This window comes from Pomacea canaliculata, linkage group LG1 (assembly GCF_003073045.1).
Source record: "Pomacea canaliculata isolate SZHN2017 linkage group LG1, ASM307304v1, whole genome shotgun sequence".
Classification (NCBI taxonomy): Eukaryota; Metazoa; Mollusca; class Gastropoda; order Architaenioglossa; family Ampullariidae; genus Pomacea; species Pomacea canaliculata.
In genome coordinates this window covers 36,766,109-36,780,496 of record NC_037590.1, presented here as the reverse complement: position 1 = coordinate 36,780,496, position 14,388 = coordinate 36,766,109, and the positions used below count along the sequence as shown (strand labels likewise).

The window sequence follows — 14,388 nt, the reverse complement described above, 5'->3', positions numbered from 1 at the left end:
TTATAGTTGCGAAGCTAATCGTTTTTTGGGGGGAGAGGAGGGGAAATCTCAACTGAAGGTCCTCGCACTGACAACGTGAGATCAAAACGCTGGAGCTTGTAGACACGTGTTTGTCCTCTCTGCTCCCTCTCTCTAACACCCCACCAATCAAAGAGACAAAGAAGGGCGTCGATTAAACTGATGTCTCAACCTTGGTAAAATGAGAAGGCGATGTCTAAAAACGATAATATAACATGGTAACTGAAATATGAGCGCAATGAATAAGGATAACTAAGCGCAATGGAATGATATTGTGATAGCTAAAGGTAATGGCATCATGGTAGCTAAACATGACATGATGTCGTTCCCCTTGGTTGCCTTGGAGCAAACCTGGTGCGAGAGCTCCCCCACCTTGCCACATGAGTCTCTTTTGGGTACAGGTCCGGTGAATTGCAAAAGCTAGTTGCCCAGAAAGTCCAGATGCGCAGAGATACCCAGATACTCAAGTACTGAGATATCCAGGCAGATACTCCTACTCTGTGAAAGGATTTTAGCACAAAGTGACTTGAGACTCTAGAACGGGGGCCACAGCAGTGTTCTTTCTTTCCCAATAATCCTGAAAACAAGGTTCTGGAAAATAAAGAAAGTCCATCATCATCATCATCATCTGAAAGGATCCCTGAAGTCTGTGCCTACAGCTGTACACGTGACTCACGACCCTCGTACACACGACGCCCTGCCTGCACTCTCACCCCTCGCCCTCCACCCCTCGTCCAACCCCGCGCCCCGAGGAAACGACCCTCACTCCTTTCTCTCCTGTCCCCCTGGAGGCCGGTCTGCAGTCAATGCAATCACGGGTACAATTGGATAAATGGATGCAATCGGCCTCTAGCCAGCAATCTTTGCTGCCTCTTCCGTACCACGCCTGCTAAGGGGTATGCAGCGTGCTTGTCGTCGGACTCCGCTGCAGGTGGGAGAAGAATAGTCGCCATACTGCGCCGCAATGCCTTTCCTTCTGCTGCTCAAAGGGTGGGGACGAAGGAGGGAAGAAGAAGAAGAGAAAATCATTTACGTAGATTGTATTATAAAACATATTCACCTTGTTCCACTATATTAGGTTCTTAATTCTGTTTTGGGTTTTGTTGGTTTTTTTTGTTGGTTGGTTGGTTGGTTGGTTGGTTTCTTTCTTTCTTTCTTTCTTGGTTGGTTGGTTGGTTGGTTGGTTTCTTTCGTTCTTTGTTTCTTGGTTGGTTGGTTGGTTTCTTTCTTTCGTTCTTTGTTTCTTGGTTGGTTGGTTGGTTTCTTTCTTTGTTTCTTGGTTGGTTGGTTGGTTTCTTTCTTTCGTCTTGTTCTTGGTTGGTTGGTTGTTCTTTGTTTCTTGGTTGGTTGTTGGTTGGTTGGTTGGTTGGTTGGTTGGTTGGTTGGTTTCTTTCTTTCTTTCTTTCTTGGTTGGTTGGTTTCTTTCTTTCGTTCTTTGTTTCTTGGTTGGTTGGTTGGTTGGTTGGTTGGTTGGTTGGTTGGTTGGTTGGTTGGTTGGTTGGTTTCTTTCTTTCTTTCTTTCTTTCTTTCTTTGTTGGTTGGTTGGTTGGTTGGCTGGCTGGCTGGTTGGTTGGTTGGTTGGTTGGTTGGTTGGTTGGTTGGTTGGTTGGTTGGTTGGTTGGTTGGTTGGTTGGTTTTGGCGGCATATCTGCGCGCAAGGCAATGTTCTTGTTGGAAGTCCAGACGTCCTTAGAAAGAGTGATAATAAACTAGTGGGAAGAGCGAGTAACTAGCCGCTCGTACGCACACACGCACGGACAAGCAAACATAAAGACACAGGCAGGAGTGCATACACAAGTTGCTGCCAGTGCTCAGGTTACGGTCTTTGACAAGTTCTATCGCCAGTCGTGCCACCTTATTATCAGGCAGACCTCGGCGGGCAGCTCTTGTGTCAGGGCTTTCCTTGGGATGCCGCGTCCCTCAATACGATTTGTAGCCCATCTTGCGCCCCCTCCCCACCCGATATCCCGTTTCAGCGCGGACGAGATTGGAGACGATTTCTATTTGATGAAGATCTCCATTAATTCCTACTAATGTAGTGTGCGCCGCGCGGGACGAGCACAGGGACTGCGCCGGCGCGATATTGGAATATCGAAAAGCATATTGCGCATGTCCTCCCGACTGGGAGGGAGGGAAAGAGAGAAAGGACGGAGATGTGGAAAAAGGGGAGAGAAGAGACGCGGCGGCTGGAGGTGGATGACAATAAGAGAGAGCAATATGACTGGGAGACGAGAAGAGAGGAATGGCGAAGAGGAAGAAAGGAAAAATTGTGAACGAGTGCAGCTGTATGGCTGCAATGATTGCGCGGCTTTTTGCGCGGCCCTTCACAACCAAGAAGTGCTTTGAAAACCAACTAATTGTGGTCTCTTTATTTTTTTTTCCATCTTGCTCCTTTTTGAGGAGTGGGCTTTGTTAGTCTTTCTTTATTTTTGTCTCTCATTCTCGTTTTTTATATTTAATGTTAGGCTTGTTAATTTTGTTTTCATTGGGTTCATTTTTTTTAAAAACATTTAACAGTAGTAGCTTCTTTATGTTTATCATTATTAATTCATCCATTTTTTCTCTCTTTACATTTGACTATATTTTAGTAACGGTGTCTGTCTAACTTTACCTAGTTCTTCTTCGTACCTAGGTGGTACATAAAGCATCTTCTAGAGACTTTAACTTTTGTCTGAGTAGCAAAGTGGTGTTTGGAATGCACACCACCTCAGGAAACATTTTTTTTCCTCAAGCAATATTTCACAGCTAGTTAGTTTAATTGATCTTTATTTTGTTCGGTTCTTATTTCACAGTCCAGTTTTCTGTGTCGAGATTATTTAAATATGGTAAAAAAAAAAATTACTGATTTTTAAAATTAACATGATACCGCGAGTTAGACAAGAAGGACATCGCGCAAAGAATACAAAGGTCACCCAGCATCTCGCGCAGCTGGGTGGACCTGGCACAAGTCTGCGTCACTTCCTGTCTTGCTGTAACCCGCCGATCAGCCAGCATAAGTCAAGATTAGACCCGCCCTTCCCTCACCTACCCACTTCCCGTCCACCCGACTCTTTCTCCGTGTTCAGACAGAATCGATAGAGTTGCTCAGGCAACTTCAGAATTGGACTGTAAATTCACGCTTAGCGCAACGGCGTTCTCCCTCCTCCTCCTCCTCCTCCTCCTCCTCCTCCTCCTCCTCGCTGGACACGACTACAGACACACGAAGACTTTGCCCCTGTGTAGCGGTGTTAACTCCACCATCGGGTGAGAGGGCGGTGAGCTACGTGGTCAGACAGGAAACGATCTGCTGGACGACAACCGCGATCGTCGCGGCCCCTGGCGGTTGTCTTCGTGGCCTGACGACGCTGTGCGTGGCGGTGATATAGGGCTAGCCTGCCTGCAGCACGGAGGTTAGCGCTGCTCTCAGAGCAGAGTTATCGCCTAATCTTACGGCCGATAATCCCTTTGTCGGTAATTTCATGGCCATTCGATCGCCGGCGCCTGATGTCTGCCAGATTCGCGCCGTTGATTGAACTGTTCGTTGGACTGTGATCGAGAAGCCTTAATGTCCCTGGCGGTCATTAGTCCTACCTTTGCCAGCGTTTAGCCCGGGCTGGGGCCTGATGGATTTTTTTTTTTTTACAATTTTATTCTGTCCGCCAACACAATATCCGTAAATCCCTGTAATTGGGACTGTCTTTATAGTCAGAAAATCTGTTGATAATTGTCCGTCATTACCCTTCTCTTACACCCACACCCAGCACTTGTCTCACCCGCAGTTTTCTGTACCCTGGGTGTAATCTAGAGGACAGACAGAGTGCACGCTGCTCCTAACACTCGAGGGACTGATGTCAACAAGCTTGTCTCAGCCTGTTTGTCTTTCCTACCTCTTGTTTCTTCATTTTTTTTTTCTCCCTTTTTATTTTTTATTTATTTTTGAAAACGTGAATGCGTGTTTTCATATTCCAGCCAATTTTTTTTTTTTTTTTTTGCATTTGAGTGACACACTGGGCCAGACATCTGAAGAGCTTATGTTTTCAGGATTATTTTCATCGTTAGTGTGACAGTCAGTCTGATTCCTTAGTCTGCTGGTTATTCAAAGACAGAATTTGCCGAACGATGTGCCTGAACGCAACCAAACTAGATAATTAAGCAACATTTTGTTTGTTTGTTTGTTTTTGTTTGTTTGTTTTGTTTGTTTGTTTGTTGGTTGGCTGGTTGGTTGGTTGCTTGCTTGCTTGCTTGGTTGGTTGGTTGGTTCGTTCGTTCGTTCGTTCGTTCGTTAGTTATTCGTTCGTTTGTTTTTTCGTTCGTTCGTTTGTTTTGTTTGTTTATTTGTTTGTTCCTGTCTCAAGTAGTGTAGTGAAAATTTGAAGACCAAATAAAAAAAAATGTCAATGCAATTTTAATGATCACCTTTAGTTATCAGAAGTAAAAGATATTTAAAAAATAATTTCACTGAAAAAAGAACAGCTGCAGAGAATGACAAGATGTTTTAGCCGAACACAATAAAGCCATCATCAAAGAAAAAATTTATTTTTTTTTATAAGTGAATAACTCAACACGTGGTGCTTGAAGTCTGGAGTGAACATTGTATGTGTGCTTCAATACAGTCGTTTGTATTTTCCTGGTTTAGTTTCACCAGGCGTATGATTTATTGACTGAAGAGAATATAGAACAATAGGATTCGCAACTACAAACCGAGTTCCCCAGGATTCAGCAAGCATTTTCATGAATTAAAAAAAAAGAGAGAAAACATCTTTAACCTGTCAAGGGTTAATTCCAGCTGACATAATGGAAACACGGAGAACACGACTGTCGCAAACCAGAAAGCTTTCTACAACATCCCACATGCACTTAACTTTCGTTGGGAACAGGACTTTCCTTTGATTGTGGGACCCTTACAGGCTCCGAGGTCACCAATTATCGCAGCTCTTAGCGCGATGAGTGGATTCGAACCAGCGTTCAAACACCCGCTGACAGCAAACTTTGCCGATAACAAGCGTATGGTTGTCTCCCTTGGTCGCGCAGTGATCTCCCCTTGATAGTGATGACAGTTCGCCGCAGATTCCTTTTTTTTTTTTTTTTGTCCTCGATCTCTGCTACTCAACCCCCTCGGGGAGGAATGTTTTCTATACAATTCTCGTGGACAGCCTCACGGAGCTAGCAGAAGCAGAAGCGAAGACCGTTCATATCTAAAATCTGGACTCGGCAAAGGCAGAACCATCTTTTTCTTTCCCCTTTTTTTTTTTTTTTCATAAAAAAGCCTTGAAACCAGCGCTGGGCCCGCTCGTTCCTGCTTTTCTTCTTTTAATTAGTGTCTGCACCGTTTGTTTTGTGCCGGGTCCCCGCGCTGGACACAAATTGCGCTGTCCATTAAAGGACAATAAGGTGTGATTGTCTTTAGTTATCGGGATCGTCCCATCTTCCAAACAGCGTCGCGAAATAATGGAGGCGAAATAACATTAGCCGTCGCTGGCGAAAGAGCCTTGAAAGGCTGCGAGGGGGAAATGGAGGCGATTGCGGCAGGCCTGATCTAATTCGGGGTCCTGTCGCGTTGCCAATGAAACGGGAGATAAGGGACGGGGGACAAGGCCCAGTGGCGGCCCGACCCACGGGAAGAGGCAATCCATTAAACACCCGGCTCCGCTTACCGAATTTCATTAGCACAGATCTGTTGGCAAAATATCGCCCCATAAAACTGCCCGCCCGCGGACCTGGTGGCCACGGCCAGGCGCGAGTTGTGAGAAATAATAGTCTTCAGGCACCCGCCTCTCCCCTCCCCCATCTCGACGGCAGCCCCCGAAAGCATCCCCAGGCGACCCCCAAAAAAGCATTTTCGGGCGCGAGGGGCGAAGAAAAACAAGCTGAGCGCGTTTTCTTGGTGTAGCGTTTCGTGGCTGAGGATGGTGAAGTGGAGGATGGGAGCCTGCGGAGGGTTTTGCGAGGCCGAGGGCTGCTAATGCTGCTTGTCGATGACGACCGTTGACCCTTGTCTCGCAAGGAGTAAAAGGCAAGAGTCCTTCTGGCTCTCTATGTCCTCCCCCCTTGGCAGCGACGCCGAGGCTCGAGCTCTCTTGAGAATCACCCAGAAGCCACCTGGCAAGTTGTGAACACGCCTTTGGGCAAATTGTCCATCCCCGAACCCTTATCCCTAGGGTCTTCCTTCCTGGCACCTACAGCTTTATTCTTCTGCAGGATTTGTACGTGCCTCTTGGGCCGTTCAGAGGTTTGCCGCGAGGTCTGCGGATCGAATCCCTTGTTGGTCTTTATCGTGTATTCTGTATTGTATTCGCCTTTGAACTCTACTTAGTCTTTACTTTTTTTTTCTTTTCCTCGACGCATGGCGGCTGTCCGGGAGGCGACTTCAATAATGCAGGAGAGTGCCGTTGTCTTGTGGCAAGAGGCCACTGTCGTAGCTTTTGCAGAGTCCACGTGATGTGTCCCTTTACACGGCTTACTTGATTCAGCTGCCACTGAATAATTCACACCATATGGAAGCTCGCATGCAGTTTCAGCTCCCGTTGCACTGTACGTAAAAACAAAATCGTTCATCTGTTATTTCTGATGCTTTTTTTGTTTTGCCTGTCTCTGTTCTTTGGTTTCGCCGTCTTTGTTATTTTTTGGTCATGAGTAACCTGGTATTGGTTGCATGGGACCGGCTCTTGCTTCCTTCACAAGTAGAACTTTTGAATACAGAAAGAGCTGTACCTTCTTCAATCTTTCTTCCAACACTTTTTAAAACTTCTTTTTCTCTTCAGTCCCAAGAGGTTACTTGACAAGTCCTCGAGAATATTAATTATCGATGAAGAAATTCAATGGCTTCCTTTGGCGGTTTTTGAAATGCACATTCCCGGTACTGTCTCTACATGGGTATACTTTCTTTTTCTAACGGGGTGGAAGAAGACGGGTGCGTAGACGTCGTTCTCTTGGGAGAGGCAGACGTTGTCCTTCGTACAGCTACTCAGGATGCTGCTTCTTTGTGTTGGCTTTCTTAAACGCTCCTTTAAATTTTTCATCGGCGACACAAAGTGAGCAGTCCATCAACCGCGACTGAATGCTGATCCCCATTTCTTTGGAGTTTTTCTTCTATTTTCAAAGCCGTTTGTGTTCAATGCCATTAGTTTGGAAGGCTTCGCCAAAGAAGTGTGCCACACGCTCTTTCTTCCCTCCCTCTCTCTCTCTCTTCTGTGACAGAAAATTGTATAATAATTCTTAAAAGGCAGTGTGACCACAGTTGTAGTTTTTTTTTTCTTTTGCCATGTGCGTGCTGGCGCCCAACCACTGTCGACCCTCCTTCTGCACAATGTGTGTACCTGTGCCCGGGCCTTGTAGATCCTCCCACCACACAATGTGTGTTCGAGTAGTTGCTCCCGAACATTGCAGCCTCTCAACCAGTCGCACAATGTACCGGCAGATTAAGTCTGCGTTGGTTTTCCCAGTAGCAGCCATCGACCTCAAGGGGTACAGTCCCTTGTCTTTTGTCGGTGCGACTTCATGAAGCGCCCACCCCTCCCCTACCAATGTCCTTCCCCTCTCCACCCTCAGCCCTCCCGCAGCGCCAAATTCCAGGTGGATGGGTAATGGGGCGTGTGCAATGCTTGCTACCCGGTCATCTATTAACCATCTGTTGTACCACAGGCGCTGGGCGCTATTTTGCTTGTGTGTCAAGCTGTTCTACCTCAGGTTTTTTTTTTCTTCTTCTTTTTGTGGGTTTTTAAACTCTTCTCAGTCTTTTGTCAAAATAAAACAAGAGGGAAGAAATCATTTAGAGGTGCTCAGTTAATTGTTTTACTATGTGAGATAGAAAAAGAAATTCCCTCCTCTCAACCACACTGACTATCCCATGAGCGCTCGAGCAAACACTCCTCCTCCTCCTTCCCCTCCTCCTTCTCCTCGTTCTTCTTTCTTCGTCTTCTTTCCTTGATTCTTCTTCTTGACCATGCCCTTACTCGTGAAACCCTTCGTCCCAACGCACAGTTGGTGCAAGAGGAGCGAAGACATCCGAGTGAAGACGCGGCCTGTGTTTGCGGATCCCGTCGCAGTGCTCGTCAGGGGGCGCTCGGGGGCCGGTGGAGGTGAAGAGGGGCTGGCAACAACAGTGTTTGCTCCCGCACCTCGTCAGACGCCGGCCTTTTGTGTGGCTGTGTGTTCCGGTCCCACTCGAGACGCATGCCCAGGACACCGATCTGCTTGCGAACGTGCGAGGACAGTGTCGGGCCGTCTCCCATCTTGTGGCTTTTGGCCTTCTTAACGACAAGCACTAACCCCGGTCTGTAACAAGCGGCATCAGGTTGCCTCCCGTCCCCACTCCCCATTCCCCATTCCCCAACTCGCACGATACTTCAGGCGCGGCGCTCACGACCGTTGGAAGTCTCGGAGAGCAGAATCGACCGTCAGACTACCGAGTTCTTGCAGTATTTTTACCGAGCGGCTTCTCAAACGATCGCGTCCATCAGACCACAGAGTTCCTACAGTATATTGTCTCGAATGTCCACGAGTACCCAGATTTATCTTTCTTCGTTGTATCATGTGAACTCGACAGTGGCTACTACTTTAGCGCCTAAGTTGAACGTGTTTGATTAGATAGGAAATGGCAAAACACCCGTTTGTTAGAAGATTTTCTCTCAGGGTTAACATGCATGTAACATGCTGGTCTATGGAGGCTTTCGCCTTCACCTTGACGATCTGACGATTTACCAAGGCATCAATGATCCTGATATAATAACTATATGCAGACGTGTCCATGAAGTTCGCGGGCCAGAATATGTCCCAGTTGTTTGCTAAACTTGTTGCTGCGATATTTCCAAAACGTTTGTTTTGTGTTTGGAGAAAATTGTTGTGATTATCTTCTTATATTGTACCGTAATCAAAGAGTGAGCTGTCAGTCAAATTGGAGGGTTGATGGACTGACAGAAAGACAGAGACCGAGAGTTTGGTCGTTGTTGATGTTGCTGGTGATAAAGTGATGACATTCAAGACTTTGCTTAAGAAGACAATCTTTTACTTTGCAGGGGACTACACGTCCTACAATGCCTCCGTGCCACCCTACGGGCAGTACAGCACGGGGTACCCTGGAGACCCGGCATGGAGCATGCGATATGGCCACAGCGGCTTGCTGAGTAAGTTTCTACCCACTCTATCATCAGTAACACACACACACACACACACATACACACTATCATGCAATAGCCTAGTAAACACTAAATTATCCGAGGTATGTAAGAACATTGTCTAAAGATCGTTTCGTCCCCCATTCCACCCTGTCGCCTCGCGACCGGCATCATTCTACTGCAGCTTACTCTTTGTGTGCAGACACCCCCGCCTACTACTACACCCACTCCGTCAGGAACGAGCCGGCAACAGCAGCAGTGACATCATCGAAGACGTAATCAAGGTCCCTGGGGAGGGACATCATGACGTAGCTCGTGACGTTTCTGTGAACATTACCTGACTAACGGCTCCCCACAATCCCATCACCAGGCACAGCTGTCTGGCACTGGCCGAAAACAGTCACTGATCGGAAAGATGAGAAGAGAGTGTTTGGTGGTGATGGAAGGTCCATACAGAACCAAGTGCAAATCATCCTGAGCAATGACATATCGTGATTATGAGGCTGTTGATGAAACGAGTTGGGGTGGGAGTTGGCGGGGGTACTTTTGTATGGCTCATTCAAAGTCCCATTTATTTGTACTTGTATGTAAGTATAATTAACAACATTGCTCATCATTGTATGTACATGTATATATTGTATAGTAAGAGTTTTGTTCCGAAACATGAGGTGTTATCTCCAGAATTGTCCACGAGTCTCGAAAGTTGCTTATTTTATCTGGCTGAATTTCATACCCCAACTATCATTTTAATCCTTACCTGTGTTACAGTAGACTGTTGCACCCATACTTAAGGTGATATTGCTGTTTAACTCACGTAAATGGTTGAATATTGTAATCTGTGAGTTCCTGTGGATCGACTGATTGTATGTTCTATGTAGTAATGTTCACACACTACCTCCTGCATTTTCATTCATTCATTCATTCCCCTCCTCCCACTCCACACCAATCTTATTTTTGGTCGTATCCACCCCACTTCTCCCTCCTTATCCACCTCTTCTCGGATGCCGGGTGCGATTGAGTAGGTTTGGTCTGAAGGGAGGACGAACTTCAAAAACTGCAGCATTGGTGTCTGCTGGAACTGACTGCATCCTGTTTGCAGAATTTTAACAGGGATTGTTAGGGGCTCTTGTCCTTTCTTACCATTTTTTTCTGCGTGCTAGCGTGTGTGTGTGTGTCTGTGTGTGAGAGAGAGAGAGAGGGAGTGTGTGTGTGTCCTTCTGACTTTTTCCCAGCTTTTATTGGTATTCTCATGTGAACTTCAGTTACCAGTATCTATATTTCAAAACTTTCCTCCATATTTATTCAAAAGAGTAACACTCTTTTAATATCAGTCTATCACAACATTTTTCCTCCTTCCAAAACAAAAAAACCCTTCAGTCATGACATTTCTCAAATAACGAATTGTTTTATTTATGATACATATTGACAAATGAATATTTCCTAAGACATCAATTAGAAAAACCGCCTATACTGGGTCAGTTTTGCCTCTCTACAATTTTTAGATACGTTTTCTTGAATATTTTAAAATATTTTCCCCTTTAATTTTACTTCGCCTAAGACTTTGAAAGTTAATAGCTGGTCAGAGCGAAGTTGGTGAGAGCTGGGGATACATTAGAAGTAGAGAGGCTGATTTGTTTGTCTCGTAAATGTCTGTAGATTCTTGCCGACCAACTCTTGCAATGACTTGTATGATACGGGTGGATAAATGTCAAACTCGAGTTCCCCTCCAGAAACGAAAACTCAGAAGCTAAGGACTGCCGCCAGCTTTTTATCCAATTGTTTTAATCATCTGTTGTCCTCCTTGAACTCTTCAGAGCACAACATTTTACAGTCCGAGCTCCCTGGTAAAAACACAAACTCCTATTTAGAACCCAGAGGACAGGTAGTTGCAGGTAGTTCATGATTGATAGTTCATGATTGAACACCACTGTTTTGTTCACTGCTGTGAACACCTAGACATTGCAGAAGCCGCCTTGGACCAGGACATTTCTAGGTTTAGTTTGGTTTTTGGAAGGTCGGGTCCTGTCCAACCATGGTAAATGTCTGCATATATACTCGTATACTGCTGAAGTAAAGATTGACTCTTTGACATTTCGTGACCAGCGAGGACTGTGTAAGAATCAAAATATGTTTCGTGCAATATTCATTGTTAGTTTTCTGGATGGTGTGGTGATGAAGCAGGATCTGTATGGTACCACTGCATGTCATATCAACGTGCTGAAGCATTGCTTTTCTTCATTGCTCGTGAACGAATTTGTACAGAGAATCGTATTTCAAAACGACAGTGTATATATAATATATACACACACATACACATACTTTGAAATAATTTCTAAACATGAACTATTGTAGATACTGAATGTGCTTTTAAAATTTTATCATCTACTTTTTTTGTTCTAGAAAACTAGTTTCCCTTAGTCACCGTCGAAGACCAACTCATCAACTCATCGTGTCTGTAGTGTGTTTCTGTGTGTGAAATGTATTATGTTGAGTTTTCCCTTTTTATTCAAAATATTTCCATGCTGCATAATTTTCACACTGAGGTGTTCTTTCTGTATCATTTGTATGGAATTCCTTTATATCATTCTACCATTCATGTCTCTAAACTCACGCCTTTGCTCATTATCAGCTTCCAATTTGATTGTATTTTGGGGCTTTTGTGTAGTTCATTTTTTTCACACACTTTTTGTTGCCTGTAGAATCTCACGTTTTTATATTAATCGCAATTCTTGCCACGAAGACAGAAGTAACTGTCTGTGTATTAAGGAAACAAAGTGTTTTGTCATGGTATTTACAAGTTGCTCAACGACAAATTTTGACTCTCGTGAAAGTCTGTACTCAACCTGTAGAGTTTTATCACTAATTACGATCTCTAACTGGCAGATAGCGGAAACAAGTGTTCATGGTCTTGGCATCCTTTTTGAAATTTATTTACAAATCAGTTATGTCCAGGGGAGAAAAGTTTCAAACTGAACTTAAGCGGATGTTGCGATCTGGCAATTAATATGTAGAGAAATTTCTTGCAACCCAGAAGAGAATCATAAGCTGATGTGTTTTCCCTAATTGTTATAATCAGTAGATGAATTACACCGAGTTCAATCAGAAGTTCCATATATAATTAACCGAGATATAATTCACATAATGGATCACAGAAGTCCTGTGTGAGGAATGCGTTAATCACATGCATACCTGCACATTTTACTAGACTGAGAAATATCTACTTTTTTTTTAGAACTATTTTCAAGACATTCCCACTAGAACTTTCTTTTTATGGAACAGCTTCAAGGATAACACCTTTTCGGAACATCTTACCTGAAACACATCTTGAACCAGGGGAGAGTCGGTGTGGAAGGAGAGAAGACAGAAGCTGTTGCATTTTAACGATGATTTTCCCAAAGTCTCTGTCCTTTCCTAATGATATTTCAAATTTCAGAGTTTTATTTTCAAGTAACAAAATGTGGACATGGTATTGAGGAATGTACAAGTTAAACTTTGATTTTACCTGATCATTTAAACCCTCGACATTGATTTCGTAGGCAGGAATGTGGGTCACTAGGGTCAGTTTGCACTCTTGAATTTTATTGAGTCTTGAAACATATAGTGCAGTCGTATGGTTTCACTATCTTACATGCCAGGATCCTCTTTATTGTAAGCTCAAAATTCCATGTACGAAACAAATCGACAAATAAAATTTCCTTCACATGTGACGTGACATTTGATTGGTTGTTATGTTCTTGTCAAAATGGCGAATGGTGCAAACGAATGGTTGGTTTACTTTGTATCCTGATCCAAGGTGTGATTTTTGTTTTGTTCTGTTTGTTTTGTTGTTGTTGTTGTTTTGTTTTGGTTTTTTGTTGTTGTTGTTGTTTATTTTGTTTTGGTTTTTTTTTTCTTTTGCTTTTTTGTTGTTGTGGTTTTTTTATTTCCCATGCCCACCAGCATGCACTTTGTCACTACCTCAAAAGTTTAAAATGTCATGCACGACAGTCAACGGTAAAAGCTTTACAGAGATTGAGTAAGATTTGGGAGAAAGCCAAAGAAAACTAACAGAAGGGTAAAACTCGGGTTAAAAGTGTGTCCCCGAGGGGTCGCTACAAGCTTGAACACGTCACCTCTCCCTACGCCGCGGTCCCCCTTTGTTCTCCATTTTCATTCAGATGTCTGTCGCCCTGCCATGTATGTTATTTTGTCCTTATTTGTAACTGGGTTTGGATATGATAAACTTACCTACACCATAAAAAATAATACGGGTGCTTGCTGAGTTTGTCTGAACACGCACTGTGCGAGAACGAAATCACCGACCTTAGGCTGAGAATACTGACAGGTTGGTGAGCTGTTGTCACGCTTGACTGGCTGTTGATCTACTGTCTTTGTGTGGTGTGAATGGTAGTGAATGGACCAGCCAAATAACAGAAAAAAGGATGAGAGTAAAGTTTGTTTGTTTGTTTGTTTGTTTGTTTGTTTGTTTGTTTGTTTGTTTGTTTGTTTGTTTGTTTGTTTCTTCGTTCGTTTGTTCGTTCGTTTCTAACAAGAACAAAGAGCAGTTGAAAACGAGAATTAGACAAGATGTGATCTTAGAGGAGAGATGGAGACACGGGGTAGGGTGACGGTGACCAAGGCGGAGAAGGGCAGACCAGTGGGTTGCAGCGACTGCTGCTGGAGGTGGATGTTGCGGCAGCAGCGCGCGGCCGGCGGTTGGCCAATCGATGAGCAGGGATGCCGGCCCCGCGTGCACCCGGGATACACGAGACTTCGTTGACATCGATACGACGGCGGCACTGAGCGATGGCGAGCTCTAAGTCCTGCTGAATGGTGAATGGTGAATGTCGGTTTTCACATCGCGCGTGAGTTCACACGACGCACTTTCGACCGAAGTCACCAGCGCCGGTGGTTGATGTAGTTTGTCATGCCGCGCCTTTGCTTTTCGATTTGCGGTTACTACTTTTTATGGATGACCGGTGGATGATGGATGATACATGACGGCGGATCGTGAACGGACGATGCATGGATGAGGAATGGTGGGAAGGCCATTAATTTGAAATATCTCTTTAATGTATTTTCGAAGTTCATTTCGGTGCACTGCTCGAAGAGAACGGACGTCCGGACAGTTCCACTGCTTGACAGTTGTGTGCAAGTAGAATGTGATGTGATGAAGAACTTGTGATTGTAACTGACTTTTATACTTCATACATCACACAATTTTTCTCCAGACACGGTCAGCTGCACTCCCAGTCCTCACTGCCAGCATCCTGAGAGTCCAGTGGTCGGCAGCAGGTCT

General features: G+C 44.6%; 1 long non-coding RNA gene across 1 annotated transcript; it reads left to right on the top strand.

Annotated features, from left to right (window-relative positions):
* The first annotated feature begins 9,006 nt into the window (after positions 1–9,006).
* LOC112558014 lies at positions 9,007–12,826 on the top strand. The gene is made up of 2 exons (XR_003098053.1): positions 9,007–9,119; positions 9,313–12,826. It is a non-coding gene; the product is annotated as an uncharacterized LOC112558014 (long non-coding RNA).
* Positions 12,827–14,388: the final 1,562 nt, after the last annotated feature.